The sequence below is a fragment of the Mesoplodon bidens genome (genome assembly GCF_964165515.1).
Source record: "Mesoplodon bidens genome assembly, chromosome: 18".
Taxonomy (NCBI): domain Eukaryota; kingdom Metazoa; phylum Chordata; class Mammalia; order Artiodactyla; family Ziphiidae; genus Mesoplodon; species Mesoplodon bidens.
Window position 1 is genome coordinate 54,927,100 of NC_138175.1, and position 6,456 is coordinate 54,933,555.

Below are 6,456 nucleotides of genomic sequence, written 5' to 3' on the forward strand. Positions count from 1 at the left end.
AAAGTTGGGATATTCCCTGGCGGTCCAGTGGTTAGGACCCAGTGCTTTCACTGCCGTGGTGGGTTCAATCCCCAGCGGGGGAAATAAGCACAGCGCTGCCAAAAAAAAAAAAAAAAAAAAAAAAAAAAAAAGATGATCAGGGCAGTGGAAATCTGTGCAGTGATCCCAGTAATTCCCTGGATGAGCAGCAAAGGGCGCCCTACCAACGTTCCCCAGGGGACGTTGAGCTAGATGCACAGCTGCAAGGGTCCGGACCTCATGGGGCAGTGAGATGTGCCCAGACTCCAGTTTCTAAAGGAAAATTACCTAACCTCTGCAGGCCTCAGTGTCTTCATTTGCAAAGTGGACATCACAGCTCCTACCTGTATGAATCTGAGAACAAAAACCAGGCTGAATCAAATCATCAACAGCACCACCAAAAAAGCAAGGAGAGAGAGAGGCCCTTCCATCATATGCACCCTGAAATCCAGCCACATCTAAAGCCAGGTCAAACTATGTCCTGAATAAAAAAAATAAAGGGGACTCAGGAGGCAGAGGCATATAAGACAGGAGCCCCAGACCTTGTAGACGAGTCAATACTTACCTCCAATCCACATTTTATCCCTCACTGTATATATTTTTGTGGGGTGGGAGGCAGGTTGGGGATTTGGAGTGTACCGTTAAAAACAGAAACAGAGCCACAGACACAGAAAACAAACTTATGGTTACCAAAGGGAAAAGGGTGTGGGTGGAGGAGAGAGGGAGTAATTGGGAGTCTGAGATTAACATATACACACTACTCTCTATATAAAATAGATAACCAACAAGGACCTACAGTATAGCACTGGGAACTCTACTCAGTATTTTGTAATAACCTATAAAGGGAAAGAATCTGAAAAAGAATATATAAATCTGAATCTCTTTGTTGTACACCTGAAACTAACACAACATGGTAAGTCACCTATACTTCAATTTAAAAAACAAAAAAACCCCAGATGCTCTAGAGCAGCGGTTCCCAACCTTTTTGGCACCAGGGACCGGTTTCATGGAAGATAATTTTTCCATGGACAGGCGCAGGAAGGGGGGATGGTTCAGGCGGTAATGAGAGAAACGGGGAGCAGTGGGGAGCAGCAGATGAAGCTTGGTTCACTCACCCGCCCTCCACTCACCTCCTGCTGTGCGACCTGGTTCCTAACAGGCCGAGGATGGGTACCGTCCACAGCCCGGGGGGTGGGGACCCCCGCTCTACAGACAGGAAGTTGAGATTCAAATCGTGTCTCCAAGCAAGAGCTGGATCTGCTCTCTAGAAAGCGGGGTCATGAAATATCACCATGTGGTAATAGTCTATTATAAGTTGACAACAGTTTAACCTTAATCACATAAACAAATGCTACAATTTCACCCCCAACACTTTATGTTCTTTGTGTGGCAATTTATATCTTTTTATCTTATGTATCCATTAACAAATAGTGGATAGTTACAGTTATCCTTGATAACTTTGTCTTTTACTTTCAGACTAAAATTAAAAGTGATTTACACACCACCATTGCCCTGTTACAGTATTCTGCATTTCTCTCTTTATCTGCCTTTACCAGTGAGTTTTATGCTCCCATATGCTTTCATGTTGCTCTTTACCATCCTTTCGTTTCAACTTGAAGACGTCTCTCAAGCATTTCTTGTAAGGCATTATGCTAAGTGGAATAAGCCAGTCACAGAAAGACAAATGCTTCATGGCTCCACTTATATGAAGTATCTAAAATAGTCAAATTCAGAGAAGCAGAGAATGGAGTGGTGGTTGTCAGGCGCTTGAGGGAGAGGAAATGGGGATATAAAGCTTCAGTTACGCAAGATGAATGAGTTCTAGAGATCTGCTGTACAGCATAAAGCCTGTAGTTACCAGTACTGTGCACAGGTAAACTCTGGGAGGTGATGGATATTTTTCTTATTTTGACTGCGGTCCTTGTTTCACAGGTAGATGCATATGTCCAAACTCATCAAATTGTGTACATTAAATATGTCCCATGTTTATAAATTATATCATATATAACTATATGATATATAAATTCATATATAAATTATATCTCAATAAGCAGCTTAAAAAAAAAGAAAGAAAATGAGTTGACGTCTCTGAACCTGGTAAATGGAAAGGGCTCATTACTACTGACCTCGGCAGGCGGTCGTAAGGCTCAGAGGATCTGTTGTAGGTAAATCATTTAGAACAGTAATTAATTGACACTAAATGCTTACACTAACATGCTTCAACCATAACTGGACTACATCTGGCTAATCATACAAGTCTCAGATAACCTGTCACCTGATTCCAAAAGCTGTTGGGTTGAAGACTAGAAGTTGAGGAATCGTTACTGCCATCTGATGGCCACAACCTGAATTTCTGCCTCTGAAAATTCCCAAAGGAGGGTGGTCTCAAACAGGCAAGAATGCCCTCCCTCATCCTCTTTTGGTGAACTGCGGTTTTACAGTAGATTCTGTTTTGGCTTGCTCTGCACTAGATGGGAGGTTGGTAAAAAGTAGCATTCCAGGAACCTCTGCAGAGAGAGGAGGGCGTTTCATGGCTGCTACACAGGAAATTTTGTAACAGAACCTTACTGCACACTGATACAAACCTATGTCCTGCCTTCATACCAAACACAATTTGCTCTTCCCACCACAGTATAAACAGTAGTCTGTGTGAATCAGGCATCTCCGGGCACACGCGTACAAGGTGCTCAGAGCATGTGAAAAGCAAGAGAAACAGTTGCACGTGTTAACCTTGAGTAAAGGAGGTGCTGCCCAAAGCAAAAGCCTCCATTAAAGAAAAGATTGATGTGGGATGCAAGATCCAGAGCAGTTTTTCACTTTGAATTAGGTGGAGAGGAACAGCCTTCATCCATTTATTCAAGCGTTCTTTCATAGAAACCTGTATTGAGCTGCTGTTTGGACCACCTCTTCACGTGGGAAATCTGCAGAAGCAGAAGTTCAGGTTGTGGCCACCAGATGGTAGTAATGACAGTAATGGCAGGGGGCGCGTCTACTGCAAACGCCATTCCAGGTGACCCCTCGGGTGAGTGATGTCGGCATCCTACCACCCAACATCCCACTGCACACCTGCCCCAGAATGGCGCCCAGGATTGCTCCGCTCAGCGTACCCAAAGTGGAGCTGCCATCTTCCTCCCCAAACCCACTTCTCTGCTGGGTTCCCTGTCACGCTGATGACAAGGTGGCCCCCGTCTCTAAGGCCAGAAGGAAGGACGGGGTTTGCCCCCTTTCATCCCCGCTTCTCTTCTCCAGGATCCAATAATCACTAAGTGCTGTCCGTCCTTCCTCCTAAGCACAGCTCGTCCTGATGCCCGTCTCCTTCCCAACCTGACCCCAGTCGTTCCAGCAGCCTCAGCTCTTCCCTGGGTCTCTGAACCCACCCACCTCCTGCCTCCATCTCCCTGGGAAACACAGGCCTCTGGACTGTTCGCAGAGACCATGACCATCCACTTGCTGCCCAGCAGGAACAGCTGTGTTTCCTCTCCACGGCCAGAGACCAAGGTGCACACACCACCGGCTGGATTTGCAGCCCTGGCGGGCTCTGCCCTGCTGGACTCTCCACCCAGATCCCTCCTCTCCCTGCATCTCCGCACATCTCCACACCCAGCCTGGCCAGACCTCTGTGACTCTGAGACTTTGCATGTGCAGTCCCTTCCCCTGAAACATCCTTCCCTCCCCATTCCTGCCTCTCCAGGTCCTGAGCATCCTCAGGCTCAGTCTTAAATGTCACCGTGTGTGTGTGTGTGTGTGTGTGTGTGTGTGTGTGTGTGTTTCATTGTCTGGTTTTGGGTGGAAGAGTGGCATACACTTAATTATAGACTATTCAGCAAGTACTATTGGACATCTACTCTGTGCCCTCTTGTTGGAGGTTCCCAGGGGGCATCATTGACACAGCATCAAAAATCTCTGTCATCAAACAGAGAATAAGCTTGTGGTTACTGGGGGGCGGGGGGAGGGATGGATTGGGAGTTTGGGGTTAGCAGATGTGAACTATTATATATAGAATGGATAAACAAGGTCCTACTATACAGCACAGGGAACTATAGTCAATATACTGTGATAAACCATAATGGAAAAGAATATGAAAAAGAATATGTATTATATGTATATGAATAACTAAGCCACTTTGCTGGACAGCAGACATTAAACACAACATTGTAAATAACTATGTTTCAATAAAAAAATTTTTTTAAATCTCTGTCATCAAGAAGCTGTTCTTCTGGATATAAGAAGGATAGAAACATTAAAAAAAATAAGAAAAAATATTGAGTCTGTTTGATGGTAATATGTGTTTGGAGAAGCATCAGGCAGGGAAAGAACAGGTGACATTTGGGGGGGCAATTTTCTATTTCTGAGAGTGTGCCCGAGGTGATGTTTGAGCCAAGACTTGAAAGTGGAAGAAAGTGGGTTCTGTGTTCACCTAAGAGACAATTATCTGAAGGGCTTCCAGGCCAGTGCAAGTATCCGGAAGCCTTTGAGGAGAGCAGAGATAGGATTGAACTTTCATTTGAAAAGGATCCTCATGGAAATGCAAATCAAAACTACCATGAGGTATCGCCTTACACCAGTCAGAACGGCAATCATCAAAAAGTCTACAAATAATAAATGCTGGAGAGGGTGTGAAGAAAAGGGAACCCCTCTGCACTGTGGATGGAAATGTAAACTGGTGCAGCCACTATGGAGAACAGTATGGAGGTTCCTTAAAAAACTAAAAATAGGGGCTTCCCTGGTGGCGCAGTGGTTGAGAGTCTGTACAAATTCATTTGTATTATTTTTTAGATTCCACATGTAAGTGGTATTATATAATGTTTGTCTCTGTCTGACTTACTTCACTTAGTATGATAATCTCTACGTCCATCCATGTTGCTGCAAATGGCATTATTTCATTCTTTTTATGGCTAGGTAATATTCCATTATATATATTCATATATATATATATCACATCTTTATCCATTTATCTGTGGATGAACACTTGGGTTGCTTCCATGTCTTGGCTATTGTGAATAGTGCTGCTATGAACAGCACTATTGAATAACTATACGAATAACTAAGCTATAATAACTATATGAATAACAGAAACAGACTCACAGATATAGAAAACATGGTTTTCTATGGTTACCAAAGGGGAAAGGGGATGGGGGAGGGATAAATTAGGAGTTTGGGACTAACACATACACACTACTGTATATAAAATCGATAATCAACAAGGACAATGCATAGCACAGGGAACGCTACTCAATATTCTGCAATAACCTATACTGGAAAAAAATCTGAAAAAGAATAGATATATGTATATGTATAACTGAATCACCTTGCTGTACAGCTGAAACTAATACAACATTGTAAATCAACTATACTCCAATACAAAATAAAAATTAAATTAAATTGAAAAATATAATAATTTGGAGGTTCGGTAAAAAAAAAGAAATTTCCGGGCTTCCCTGGTGGCGCAGTGGTTGAGAGTCCGCCTGCCGATGCGGGGGACACGGGTTCGTGCCCCGGTCCAGGAAGATCCCACATGCCGCGAAGCGGCTGGGCCCGTGAGCCATGGCCGCTGAGCCTGCGCGTCCGGAGCCTGTGCTCCGCAACGGGAGAGGCCACAACAGTGAGAGGCCCGCGAACCGCAAAAAAAAAAAAAAAAAAAGAGATTTCCTTTGCACTAACATAGAACATGTGCTTGCCCGTTTGTTTTACATGAAGATGCTACATGATTTTTATTCTGAAGATGCCACTGAAAGTTTGTGAATCAGCATAGTAGAAGTTAAAAAAAATCCCATATCATATTTTTAGAAAATACCTAATATGCTACCAGGACACACGGCGATCTCACCAGTGATGCAGCTCTAAAGCCCGGCAGTGCTGCCTGTTTGGGGAGGAAGTGATGGGACCGGGTGGGAGCATCTCCTGGGCAGGGACCAGGCCAGCCGTATCCCTTCTGGTCTCCAGGTCACCAGCCCAAGATGCTCGGTGTTGGGTGAAGGAGTGAATGGATGATTGGCTGTGCCTTCACGTCACCCAGGAGCCCCTTCTTGTCTTCTGCCCCAGACGCTCACACAGACCCTAAAGAGCCCTACATCTTGCAGCACCGACCACCCGAGGGTCTAGGTGAGGCTGGGACCCTCCAGGTCAAGACAGGAGCTGAGCGGCTCCCTGGTGTAGACAGCGGCGCTCAGACGGGAGGACCTTAGGATGCTCACCGTGTCCTACGCCTCCGTGTCCTCAGAGGCTCTGGCGCTGGAAGGACCCACCCGAGATGGGGGGCAGGACAGGGGTCTCCTCCTTGCCTGCTCCTCTCCGGGCAGGTCTCCGGGGTCTCTGGACCGAGGGCTGTCTGAACGCTCTGTGCGGTGGGCGGTGGGCGGGGGGCGGGGACGAGCTCCGGCTCTGCAGTTCCTCTTCTGTGAACAGCTGGGTCTCGAGTTCCTCCCCGCTTCCCGTGGG